Here is a 14,317-nt window from a genome sequence, read left to right as displayed (position 1 = left end):
TCGTTGTTGCCCAGAGCTCTGGGGGTGTTGTCGAGGTGGTGATAAGGTCAGGAAGCATTTCACTGAGACCCCTGGGCTGCACAACACCAAGACGGAGCTCTGATGTGAGCTGTGGCCTAGGCCGTGTGTCAGTGCAGCTCACTGACTGTGACCTTGTGGAATGGTGGGGGAACCACGCATGTGTGGAGGCAGCTGTGGGGCCTCTGTGTGTCTGCTCGATTTTGCTATGGAACTAAAACTTGAACAAAGCATTTGCAGAGCATGGTAGCATATCCTTGTAGTTCTAGCTACTTGGGAAGCTGAGTCAGGAGGGTCACGAACCCAGGAATTAAGAACCAACCTGGTGGGCTGGGGATTTAGCTCAGTGGGCATAAGCGCCTGCCTTGCAAGCACATGGTCGTCAGGTCAAAAAAAAAAACCAACCTGGGCAACAGCTTAATCCTCACAAGCGTCTGCCTGTTGATGTATACATAACGTTTTTATCACACACACACACCCCACCAAGATTTAGGAAATTAATTAAAAGAGTGCCAATGGTAAATTACAGTAACCAATACCTACATTTAAAAAGAAATAGCTGGAAAAAAAAAAAGCTAGCCAGGCATAGTGGCACATGCCTGTGATCCCAGAACTGGGGCGGCTGAGGCAGAAGGATCACATGAGTTTCAGGCCAGCCTAGGGTACATAGTTCAAATTCAGCCTGAACTACACGGTGAGATCCTGTCTCAAAAAGACATAAACACATACTTAGGTTGAGCATGGTGATGCTCACTTGTAATTGCAGGCTGAGGCAGGAGGCCAAGGTGCAGCCCATCTGGGCAATTAGTGAGACCCTGTCTGTGGGGAGGGGGAGCAAACAACTAGAAAGCCGGAGTTCACTCCAAACCCGCAGGAACTGGAGACTAACATTGGAAGATGGCGCTCCTCTGAAGATGGTGCTCCTTTCCTGTCTGAGTTTGTCCAGACCACAAGCATATTGGTGGGTACCACTCCCATCGAGTGTCTTCCCTCCTTAATTTTCTTTCTTTCTTTTTTTTTTTTTTTTTTTGTTCTCTCCTCAATTTTCAACCTACACACTGATCAACCACAAACCTACCCAAAAGTTTATTAATCCAATAGGGTTTTTTTTAAGGGTCTCACTACCATAGTTCATAGATCCCCCTGTCTCAGCCTCCCGAGTGCTGGAATTACAGGGGTGTGCCACCAAGCCCAGCCTGAGGATAGATTTTGTCTTTCTGAGATGGTTTCATTATGCAATTCAGGCTGGCCTTGAACTCACAGCCATGCTCTTGGCTTAACCTCCCAAGTGCCAGGATTACAGGTGTGCACCACTATCCCTGGCCTAGAATTTTTGAGTTATACTGTAAATTTTTTTTTTTTTTTGTCTTTTTTTGAGACAGGGTCTCACTATGCAGTTCAGGCTGGCCTTGAGCTCACTTTGCAGCCCAGGCTGGTCTTGAACTTGCAACAATCCTCCTGCTTCAGCCTCCAGAGTGCTGGGATTACAGGTGTGAGCCACCACGCCCGGCCAATGCTGTAAATTTTTGAGGAGATCTGAAATTGTTCGGAAGCTGTTACAACATTATATTCATGTGAATAAAATTGAGGATTCCTGCCACACCCAAGGTAGCTCCTGAGGTTTTTGGGATTAAGGACTGGCGAGGGGATTAGAAAAATAAAAGACAAAACTGGCCTCAGGTGGAGCCCTTATCCTCCTGATGGGAGGAAAGGACCTGTTAACCACTGTAGCACCTTTATTTATGTACTGGGAAAGATGATGTCAATTTCAGCCCCTCTGCCTAGCAACCCATGGCCTGGCAGGCCTGGCCCCTTGCCTTCTTGGTGCTGGAACAACTTGTTTACATAGCTTGTTTTGGTCTCTATGTTTTTTGGGGGCTGACCTTGCTTTAGCCCCACACATATGGCCAGTCTCCAGCTTCCTAGCTCCCTACATAGCCCTTTTTGTTTTGTTGTTGCACAGGATTGGTGGTCAGCTGAAGCTGGAGGAGCTGTGTTGGAGAGCTCTGTAGATCTTTTTATTTTAAGTGCAGTCCAAAGATTTTTTTTTTAATCGGTACCTGGGATCGAACTCACGACTGCCTGCTTGCAAGGCAAGTGCTTATGCTGCTGAGCTAAATCCCCAGCCCCCAAAGATTTTTTTTTAATTTTTTAATTCTTTAATTTTTATTTTAAAGGGGGTACAATTAAATACAACAAAACAGAACAAAATAGGATATAAGAAAGCAATGTAAGAGATATAAATTTTAAAACTAGGTGACCTGAGATCTTCACTATCTATCATATTGTTTCTTGTTTTCTTCCAAATAGATATTCAACAAATGAGGTTTGCATACAGAGAATTCATACAGAACAACATAGTATAAAACTGATTTGAAGAGAATGAGGAAGGTGTTTTTAGGTCTTCAAAACCAGACAATAGGGAAGTCACTAATGGCTGTCATAGAGTCTCGTTCTCTTCAAAATAGCTTTCCAGCTGGGAAACCAAGCAAGCAGCTCCCCTCCCTGGTAAGTGGCTGCAGTGTGGCAGACTACAGCCCCTACAGGGGGAACCACCAGTGTCTTTTGAAATTCCACACCATGTTGGAACTTATGAAGCTGGGAAACCAAGCAACCAGCCTGACTCCCTGCTAAGCAATAGTGAACCTACTGGTGCACGGCCTAGAGTCAAACATCCCACTTCCCCTCCCCTCCTTCTCCTGTCCCTTGTTAGCAAACGGGAACCAGAAATCTGAGCATCTCCTGGGAGGTTGACCATAGCAAATAAGGGGGATTTCCTTCTACCATCTCTTTGAAGGCAAATATTTTTATTACTGTTTTGTTCTATTCTAATTAATGGTACTGTTATTCAATATTCTGTTTTGATAAGTTCTATAATGTTCTGTATTTCATTTTATTTTGATATACGTGATTGAAAGAACAACTATTGTAAAAATAATGAAATATACTGTGACACCTATTACTGTTATCCCAATAACCTGCTGTGAAGTTCTGTACCAATTTCACTGTACGATCTTAGTTGGCTTTATTCTGTCTTGTTCTGTTGTATTTTACTGCTTTCAAAATAAAATTAAAAAAAAATAGCTGTCCATACTTTCATGTATATTGAAGTTCAACAAAACAAAACAGGTAGAGGGACAGGATTTGCTTGGTTTCCTGGCGCTCCAGGTCCCACCATTGCCGGGTCCCAGTAAATGCCGGTGGCTCCCATCCTGGGCTGCCACAGCCTGCCATGCTCACAGCCGCTCATGGGGGGAAGGAGGTTGCGTCAAGCTGTTGCTTTCTAATGAATTGACCATTTCACTGCCCAAGTTCTGAAATGGCCAACAGACCATAGAAAGACATCTCTTTAGGCTTCTGCTTGAAACCAACAGCCTTGATTCAGGGCCAGTGGTCCAAAGATTTTAAGTCCCTGCATTTTGCAATTGAAACCCTGTGCAGTCCATTAATCTGTGACAGTAGTCAGCCACCAGCATAGCTGGCAACTGCCAAAAGGTACTAAGTGACTTGAATTTTTTTATAACATCTTACTTTAGCATTGTTTTATATATCTCTAGTAGTTGCATATATCTCTGTTTTTTGCAAGATGTTTAAGACCAAGTTAAGTTGAGTCCTGTTTTAAACACAGTCAATTTTTGTTATCTATCAAGGTCAGTTAGGTCCCCTCAGGAACACCTTGGAACGGAGCCCATCTGTCTCTCTAACTGTTGGTCTCCAAACCTCAGTTGTTGAATATCTATAAGAAAAGACTGACAACAGTACAATGTAGCAGAGGTGTTATCATCTTATCTAAATATCAAACATCTTACAACATAAAATAGAACCATTATTTTTTAACAACCATGGCTTTTTTTTTTTTTTTTTTTTGTCTTTTTTTTGAGACAGGGTCTCCCTATGCAGTTCAGGCTGGCCTTGAGCTCACTTTGTAGCCCAGGTTGTTCTCCAACTTGCAACGATCCTCCCACGTCAGCCTCCTGAGTGTTGGGATTACAATACCACACCTAACACAACCATGGCTGTTTTAATATTTGAATTCCTGCTGGGGATTTAGCTCAGCCACATAAGTGCCTGCCTTGCAAGCAGGCAGTCATGAGTTCGATCCCTGGTACTGATAAAAAGAAAAAAGACCAAAAAAAAATCTACAAAAAAAAAATTTGAATTCCTATAGGATGTTAACAGTTACATGTTTTACACAGAAAATTAGAAATCAAACCATATACAACATTGTAGCATAAAACCCATGATGACATTTTGTAACACACTTGAATTTTCATTTTGACATCAAATTTTACGCTTTTGGTTTATCATCCCTATCCAATATATAAAAGATTTTACCTAACTTGTTGAAGTTTAGTGGAATGTAGATTTTACAAGCATTTGTTGGAGGCAGAGGTCTGAATCTCAACCAGAATTTTGTCACCATAAACAATGTTTTTACATTTTCAAAAACCTGTCCCTCTGGAGGCATAAATATATGAATACACCATGAGGTTAACAACAATCATTTGTCATAACCATATGAAAACCTTTGTATGGGCATTTTTTAAAAATCAAAAACCTTTTGTATTATTGTTTAATGATGACCAATGTGAACATATTACAATAACACTTATATAACTTTAGTTGAGATGTCTCCCTAAGGCTACGGAGACCACTGGGGCCTCCAATCAATGAACAAGAGCTGGTAAATGTTACCAGGTGGCTACTTTTTTATTTATCAGTTGAAGTTCCATCCAACAATCCCAACACCAAGGGATTTTTGTTTAATCATTTTTTTTTCCTTTTTATCGGTTCCGGGAATTGAACTCATAACCACCTGCTGCAAGGCAAGTGCTTATGCCGCTGAGCTAAATCCCTAGCCTCTGTTTAATTATTTTTACAATAGTTTTTTTCTTAAGAAAACTCCAATCACAACATTTAATGTATTTTTGAACGAGAAACTCTCAAGGTATGATAATCAACAATGTACATTACATTTATATAACTGACACTAACATCATTTTGACTAACTGGGAACCCAGGTGAAAGCATGTTTTGTAATCTTATAACTCAAACCTTGATTAAATGATTTATAAATGTAAAAGGAAAATTGCTGAGCTCAAAATAAAAAGAACAGCTATTTACAGACAAATGGACAAATGGATTTTGTCCATGGACAATCTGTAAAAATATAGAAACAAATGCAGTCTATAAGAACTCTCTAAGTTTTGGGGGCTATTTATTTTATACCCCTTTGTTGAACTAGCTGGCTTCTTACACCCCGTGTCCTCGGGGTTGGAACACCTGTCACCTCCAGCACCCCATGCCCTCAGGGCGTTTCTCAGGCACCCCGTGCTCCCTGGACACTCCTGTACGGGCACTGGTGCTCTTGGCTAGACACGTGTCAGCAGTCACTAGCTCAGCGACTTCCAACAACAGCTTAACAGACTGGACAAACAGACAGATAGATTCACAGGCAGACTAACGAACATCTTACACAATTAGAATGCACTCAAATATATTTTAGCCAAATTGAATTGCACAAAATGTTTACTGTTGGGAGCCACCACATTGCCGAGCCGCCGCATATAGCGATCATGCGGCCTGTGGTAAAGAGCAAAGCCTGAGTTAGATTACCCCTCCCATCGAGCACGTTAGTTTCCTGCTTACCGCGTAAACAACCCGCTCAATAATATGTTAGCCAATCAGCTTGCCTTGCTTACTTTAATATGATTGGACACTGTATCCGTATATATACTGGTGCCACCCCTGGGGGGAAGTAGAAGCCCGGAAGGAGCCGCGGAGAGCGGACCGGTAGAGGCTTCGGAGCGAAGCACGGAAGGAGCCGCGGGGAGCGGACCAGAGGAGGCTTCGGCTGGGAGCGATCCCAGGGCAGGCTGTACGGAGAGAAAATAAAAGAAAAGGTTGTCCACTGCCAGACTTTGTCGTGTGTCCTTCCTGCCGGCCGGGAGCGACATCGACAGTTTACAATTGTAGAATTTGTGATTTTAAATAGGCTAGTCACATTTGTTGTAGGTCAGTTAGCAGAGATCCCTTATCAAAGAATTTGAAAAAGACAAAATCTTATCTATAATTAACATATTTTTGTCATAGGACTTAGCATGCACTTTATCATCTGTGTGGACCTTTTTAATTTTGGTTACCGTCTCCTGGGCATCTTGGGTCAGTGAAGGTTGGTTTTAGCTTTATCTTTTTTATGGGTTGTGGCGTGGTCTCCATGGAATCACTGTCACAGGCCTGAGCATCAGCTGCTTAAGAGGTGGAATCAACTCCTTTCCTGGGTTTAGCCATTTAGTGTTTCCTGGAAAAACACAAGCACACCACCCTCGACCCCACATTAGCACTGGGCTGGGTGCTTTTATTGTCCAGTATGGAGATCATTCCAATGGACTCTTTTTAGATTTGATTTATTTGATTACATTATCTATCTGCTGAGGTAGTTACATCTTTATTGGAATTTAAATATTTTAAATGGTATATACTGCCAAGTGAAATCTGTTATGACGTGAACTCCTCCTTTTGTTTTTTTTGAAATTTAAATTGTGAGCACAGTTAGCTTACTTTTAGACCTGAAGATTACAAAGAATTTTTGTGGTCAGGTATAAAGAAAATGGAAACTGCATTTTGTATTTAGGTACCTTGGGGTCTCCCAGGACATGCAGGTGGTGCTCCTGCTCTGGGCTGGAGGCCTCGTTGCTGTTGGGGTCTGAGTACCAGTGCACTGCAAACTTTTGACTCATAAAGCGGGTGCACAGGCGATGGGAAAACTGGGTGGCTCAGGCAGTCCAGAGCCATGTCCCACCTCTCTAATAAGTATCCGAAGATCCAAAATCCTTAGGTACTTTTTCTTCATTTATAGATTTTCCAATTTTTGTGAAGGAAAGAATAACCAATTGAGTAATACAATAATCTAGGGAGATTTGAACTGTGTTTGCAATAGATTGAACGATAACCCTGATTTTTTTTTTTTTTGCAGCTGAAACAAGCAACATTGTTTTTTTTTTTTAAATCTTGTTTGTCTGGGCCAAACTCTAGGCTCAGTGGAGGCTTTGGTGTTTTGGTGTTTTTTTTTTTTTTTTGGTCTGTGAGCCTGTGAGAAGTAGTGAGAGAAACCAGCAGTTTCTATTAAATAACCCTTTAAAATCTGTAGAGGGCCAGCTGATTTCTGTTGGTTTTTTAGTTTCTTCCGAAGTATGTAAATTTACATTTTTTTCTTTTTGGAGACAAACTCAAGAAATTTAGCAAGCTGTGTAGTGTCAGTCTATTGACAACTAAAATTGACCTAAGAAAGCAGAAGGCACCTAAATAAATGTAGAGTTACATTAAATGCAAATTTGAAAAAGTAACTCTGTAGTAAACAATTCTGAAAAAACAACAGAGTTTGAGAATTTACCTTACCGGATACCAAGACCCACTACAAAGCCATGGTGAGACAGCGATGTGCTGGAGCAGCCTGGTACCAGCTAGTGAAAGCCAAACGTTGAATTTTTAGAAGTTTTAAAGGTTAGTTGTTGTCATATTGGTTATTTGAAATTGTCTTTTGTAAGAGCATTTTGTAAACAGAAATCAGCAAACCATGTCACCCCCAACCATTAGGAAGGAGCCTGCTGGGCCAAGCAGGGCCAGGCCATCTCGGGGAAGCCATGTGAGCCGTCACACCCCTACTTTTTGGCAGGGCTGCCACAGGCCCTGGTGGAAGTTTTGAATTTACATCGAGTGGCCCAATGATACCATCCTGTCCTCTATACTTCGGACAGATGGTGGAAGGTTTGCTGAGTGGACAGTTAGTGGCTCAGTAAACGTTATCAGGGTGGCTGGTGGTCATGCTGCCAACAGTTTTTTGCTCGGGACCTGATTTTGAAACAGTGCCTGGAGCCAGTTCCCTTGAAATTATCTCAAGATGCTTAAGGTTATTAAGACCCTTAAGCAGATCCACAGAAGGAATGTAAATACAGGAATCAAGCATACAACAAACAGTTTCTTACACATTTCTGATTCTTTTGGATAAGTTTGTCCTATAGTTAGACAGCTGATATAAGCAATATACCTTTTTTTTTGTTTTCTTTTCAGGGGAAGGGGTTTCTCTGAGGCCCGTTTATAACTGGCCCTAGAGAATAAGGGAGTTTTAACGCCTCACTCTTTATACCTGATGAAGCCAATACCAATACACTCCAGTGATGACTACTGACTCGAACCAATACACTTCTCCCCTAGTTGCTCGCACATGAGAAGTGTCCCCTTGCCCTCAATCTCTTACCCTGTCCCTGTTTGGGTGCCATATGCTGTGACCCAATGTGGTTCCTGAGGTTCTTGGGGTTAAGGACTGGCAAGAGGATGAGAAAAATAAAGAAAAGACAAAGCTGGGGTCAGGTGGAGCCCTTATCCCCCTGATGGGAAGAAAGGACCTGTTAACCACTGTAGCACCTTTATTTATAGACTGGGAAAGATGATGTCAATTTCAGCCCCTCTGCCTAGCAACCTGTTGCCTGGCAGACCTGAGCCCCTTGCCTTCTTGGTGCTGAAACAACTTGCTTACATAGTTTGTTTTGGTCTTTCTGTTTTTCAGGAGCTGGCCTTACCTTAGCCCCACACATGTGGTCAGCCTCCAGCTTCTCCATACCCTTGGCAGCTCCTGTTAGTATTTGTCTATTTTATTACAGTGCACCTAGTGGGTGTAAAGTGGTAGCTCATGACCTTATTATAGTGCCTAATGATGTTAAAAATAAACTTCTAATGTATACTGGCCATTTGTGTATCATCTCTGGAGAAAGGTGTATTGAAATTCCTTGCCCATTTAAAAAAGTAGTTTTGTTTCATGTTTTTGCCTTGTTTTGGAGACAGGGTTCTGCTTTTTACTTCAGGTTGCCCTTTACCTCACTATACAGCTCAGGTTGGCCTGAAATCCACAGTGACTGTCCTGCTTCAGTTTCCCAAGTGCAGGAATTAAGGTCCAACACCTGGCTGGCTGGTCCTTTTTTTTTATTAGTGAATTATAAGAATTTCATTACATATCTGCATATTAGATCCTTATTAGATGTGTGATTGCAAATCCATCCTATAAATTATCTTTTCACTCTCTTGAAAGTATCTTGAAATACAAATGCATTTTTTATTTATATATTTTTCTTTTGTTGTTTATGATTTGAAGGTCATAATTAAGAAACTTTTGCCTTATCTATAGTCATAAAGAATTATAGTCATGTTTCCTTCTGTCTTTCCTTTTTTTTTTTTTTTTTGTCTTTTTTGAGACGCGGTCTTGCTATGCAGTTCAGGCTGGCCTTGAGCTCACTTTGTAGCCCAGGCTGGTCTCGAACTCACAACGATCCTCCCACCTCAGCCTTCCAAGTGCTGGGATTACAGGTGTGAGCCACCATGCCCGGGTGTCTTTCTTTCTTTCTTTTTTCTTTTTTTGTCTTTTTCATTTTTATCGGTACCGGGGATCGAACTCACAACCGCCTGTTGCAAGGCAGGTACTTATGCCGCTGAGCTAAATCCCCAGCCCCTGTCTTTCTTTTTTTAAGACAGGGTCTCATTATGTATTTTAGGGGATCCCTAAACTCACTATGTAACCAAGTCTGGCCTTGAATTTGTGGCAATCCTCCTGCCTCAGCCTCCAAATTGCTGGGATTACAGGCATTTGCCACCACGGACCACTAAAATTTGGATTTTTATCCAATATTTTTCTGAGTAATTCCACAGCAGTGCTCAGGCAGGTTATACAGTCATATTTTATGCGATGAAACTAAAATGTAATAATCTAGGACTGTAACTCAGCATGACTCATGGCTGAAAGGAGGTTGAGGATTTTTCCTAGTTTGCGCTGCATGTTTGAAGCCCTGTTGACTCCCTTTCCGGGGTGAGTTCAGAGCCTGGGGCAGGGTCTCGGCGCTCTTGCTCCGAGCTGCCCCTGGCTGGAATGGAGAAAAGGGCCCTTGCTAATGCAGTTCCTCTGTTCGCCGCTAGAGGGAGAGCTCTGCCTAGTGTCTGCTCCTTAATAGCAAGCAAAGTCCCAGACCTGGCAAAAAGCAGCTTTCAGAAAAAACAGTGTTTCAGTCCCCGGGGGTCAAAGTCAACTCTGTGAGAAACGTTTAATGCTAGGCTGGGGTCCAGCTCAGTAGCACAGTGCTTGCCTAACATGTGCAGGGCACTATGTTTACTCCCCAAAACAGTACTGGAAAAAAAATTATGCTATAACAAAAAAAAAATCAAAAAAATCAAGATATCAGTGTTTAGATGGTGTGAATTTTACAGAGGATTTGTTCAAAAAATTACAGAGAATTTGTCTCTGATTGCTGTGCATTTTACAGAGAATTTGTTCTTTCCGAACCCTAACTGGGTACAGTTGTACATGGGACATAGTCCTTTTTAGTGTGGACACTGTCAAATTTTAAGTAACTTCAATTTAGCCAGGTATGGTGGTGCACAACTGTAATTCCAGCACTTGGGAGGCCGAGGCAGGAGGGTCACCAAGGGTTTGAGGCCAGGCCGGGCTACACAGTAAATTCAAGGCCAGTGAGACACTGTCTGAAAAAAAGAGAGCGAGAGAAAAGAAAAAAAGGTTCAGGTAAGAATCATCAATGGGGGCTGGGGATTTAGCTCAGCAGCATAAGCACCTGCCTTGCAAGCAGGCGGTCGTGAGTTCGATCCCCGGTACCGATAAAAAGGAAAAAGGAAAAAGACAAAAAAAAAAAAAAAAAAAAAAAAAAGAAAGAAAAAAAAGAATCATCAATGAATGATAAAACCACTGGGCGAAAGAGCATTAGACTAGGATTTTTTGTTTTAGCTTTTGTTTTTTTGAGACAGGATCTCGCTATGTATTCTAGGTTGGCCTCAAACACATGGTGATCCTCCTGTCTCAGCCTTCTGAGTGCTGGAATTACAGGCTCTTAGCATGATTGTTTTTTTCTAACATTTAATTTAATTTTTCTTGGTACCAACAATTGAACTCAAGACCTTTCACACGCTAGGAAGACACTGTGCTGCTGAGCTATATCTCTGGCCCAATTTTTAAAAAATTTTAGGGGCCAGGGATTTAGCTCAGCAGCATAAGTGCCTGCCTGGCAAGGGTGCATTTGTGAGTTCAGTCCCTGCTACAAAAAAATGTATATACATTTTATTAGAGACCCATAGATTAATTTTTTAAATTTAAAATTTTCATTAATACATATTCATAGCACATGAAGATTACATTCACTCTGGGGAATTGGTAGGGATACAGAACACATCTGAATTATTTTTCCCCATCCCCACACCTCTGATAGCATGATTTTTTATTGCAAAAACAAATCCATACTGGGGGACATTGTGCAAAATAATGACCTGAGCTTCTAAAAAATAAATTAAACAATTTTTTTGTGTGTGTGGTATTGGAGATTAAAACCTTTTGTAGTGAGCTACAACCTCAGCTCTTTTTCTTTTTCTATTTTGAGACAAGGTCTGGTTAAATCGCTCAGGATTGGATTTGAATTTGTGATCCTCCTGCCTCAGCCTCCCAGAGTAGTAAGATTACAAGAATATGCCACCAGCCCAGCTCAAATCATACTTCTAATGAGTAACAGGTTAAAGGCTCACAATCCTTTTTCCACTGTTCCCATGGTGATTAGTATGGTTTGATCTTATCTCTGACTTTTGCCTTCCAGCATCCGTTTCTAGAATCTGAAAGATCTTTGCTCTCAGGTTTGGAATACTTACAATCTGTTGTAGTCTAAGAAAAATAGCTCCGTTATAGTTGTATTATAGCAAATTACCTGTAACAGGGCCATATCATGTATATGTTTTCCTTCTCCCTCTGGGTGACCTAATTGATATGTTAATCAATGCTTTCCTCTGTAAAGAATTGTAAAATCTTACCTAATTGATATGTTAACCATTGCTGCCCTCTACAAATAACAGAGGTGGTGACAAAATAAGCTAACAGGGGTTGTTAATTACTGTTTGACTTCTCTATTCTTGGCTGAGGAAACCAGGATGCTTCCTAATTTAAACTTGTTTAAAGGGGAACTTGCTTGTATGCAGGGAGACTGGCTTGTTAGCACAACCCTTACCTGATCTTGTCCCCCCCCCCCACAAAAAAAGCCATATTGCAGCTGTACTGCCTCCCCTTCCCCCTTCCCCCTCCCTATCTATCTAGGTAAGTTTCAATTCCCTGAACAGCCATAAAGGCCTTAGGTTTCAGTTTCTGGTAACCCCCTTCCCTACCCAGTGGTGGTCTATCATAAAATGTGCTAATTGTGCTGCTCTTTAAGAAATACTTAACCTCAAAGAAATTATAGGAAGTTCTGTAAGGCCCAACTGCTATCTAGCTGTGTCAACAGTTACAGCATTCCTGTGGTTTTTAACTTTAAAAGCCACTTCCCTTAGCGGTGAGGTGCGCAGTCTCCAAATTGGCTCCTGGAGACTGTGACGCCAGGCCTGGCCTAAAATAAAGCCTTTGCTCCCCAAATTTTAATTTCTTGCTTCCTTGGGTTTTATTCCGGGGTCCGAGCTATCACACAGTCCTCTCAGGCCTTCTTCTGTGGGACCCATGTGATAAAGAAAAAATTCGGAGGTGCCCTAAATTCAACTACAAAGCAAGAGGATGGAGGAGGAGATCGATAAGAGAAGTTAATCAGCTAACATCTTTAAGCCAAATTAACAAAAACTGCTCCACAGTCCTGAACACACCTTGAAACCTGACCTCAGTTCTGCCAGAGCCCCAGCCACCCCAACTCAGCAGTAACCGGTATTTCTTGTAACTTGTCCTTCTACCCGCAAACTTTGCCTGTTTTGGGTTGTTCTACCTGTCTTAGGTACGGCTGATGTAGGTTCAACTAAACAATTTATGCTTTTGTTTTTTTTGAACCAGAGTCTCACTATGTAGCCCAGGCTGGCCTCAAACTCACAGCAATCCTCCTGCCTCAGTCTTTGTAGTGCTGGGATTACAGGTGTGCACCACCCACTTTGTTTACTTATGCTTTTTCATTCCAAATTTTCATTTTAAGATACTCCAGTTTTAGCCTGTAATCCTAGCACTCAGGAAGTTGAGGCAGAAGGATCATTGTGAGTTCGAGAGTAGCCTAGGTTACAAATGAGCTCAAGGCTAGTTTGAACTTCAAGACTGTATCTCAAAAAAAGACAAAAAAAAAAGCTACTTTGGCTTTTTAAATCTAGCAAATATTTTCCCAACTGTTACCTAGTCTTGCTGTGGTGGTGCAGGAATTGGTTGCAGGATGAGTCCTTTTCTGGCCAATATATAATGATACAAAAATTCTGTTATTTTAGAGATCTGTCTTGAGTTCAGCTTAACGGATGAAAGCCATGTTGTGGAGACCTCTAATGTAAATTTTCTGAGCTCTCCTCTACATCATATATTGAGTCCTTAAAACAAACTATGTGTGTGGTGTTGGAGATTAAAAATAAAAGTAAAAATAAAAAGAGGGGCCTACAGGATGAAGTGGGGACAAAAGTCAGACATGGCTGCTATTAAGGAAGCTGAGACAGGAGGATCACAAGTTCCCAGCCAGTCTAGGAAACTTAACAAAACTCAGCCTCAAAATAAAAAAACAGACGGGGGCTGGGGATGTAGGCCTTTGGTAGAGCACCCCAGGGCCTGTCACCTGTATAGAAAAAACCAACAGAGAGGAGTTATGATTCACATTTGAGGTTTACTTAAGGCCCTGTCCTTTAAACACTATGATTATATTATCTCTGCTATGAAGTCTGACTACAGATTAATATTTCAAATTGTGCTGAAAACTGCATTTATTTTGTACAGGCCATGCTCTAGTCCTTCAAGACTTTACCCAGACTTGGGAAATCTTTGGGAACAATGATTATTTAGTATTTATTCCACGTGTGTTTGGTAGTGGGAGGTACTCACTAGAAACTGATTTGTCGAATGAAATTGTTTAAAAAGTAGACCTAAGGATCAGGCATGGTGGCACACGCCTGTAATTTGGGAGGCAGAGGCTGGAGGATTGCTTGGAGTTCAAGGCCAGCCTGAAATGCATAGTGAAACTGTCCTAAAAAGACAAAAAAAAAAAAAAAAGTGGATCTCACCAGGCATAGTAGTACATGCTCCTAATGCCACTACTGGAGAAGCTGAAGCAGGAGGATCTCTGAACTACATAGCAAAATACTGCATCAAAAAAAATGGACCTAGGGGCTGGGGATTTAGCTCAGCGGCATAAGTACCTACCTTGCAAGCAGGCAGTTGTGAGTTAGATCCCAGGTACCGATTAAAAAAAAAGGACCTATGTTACCCAGCCTCTAGGGGGCGCTGCCCCCGTGCTAGGAGCATCGCAAAGGACAGGAGGACCGG

General features: G+C 41.7%; 1 pseudogene; it reads right to left on the bottom strand.

Annotated features, from left to right (window-relative positions):
• Window positions 1-3,289: 3,289 nt before the first annotated feature.
• On the bottom strand, window positions 3,290-3,409 carry LOC111757701 (small nucleolar RNA SNORA2/SNORA34 family; annotated as a pseudogene).
• Window positions 3,410-14,317: the final 10,908 nt, after the last annotated feature.

The sequence above is a fragment of the Cavia porcellus genome, unplaced genomic scaffold (assembly GCF_034190915.1).
Source record: "Cavia porcellus strain 051 isolate PalLab524CR breed Dunkin Hartley unplaced genomic scaffold, mCavPor4.1 scaffold_9, whole genome shotgun sequence".
Taxonomy (NCBI): Eukaryota; Metazoa; Chordata; class Mammalia; order Rodentia; family Caviidae; genus Cavia; species Cavia porcellus.
Note: the sequence above shows the minus strand (reverse complement) of the source record. Positions and strands in the feature narration are given on the sequence as shown.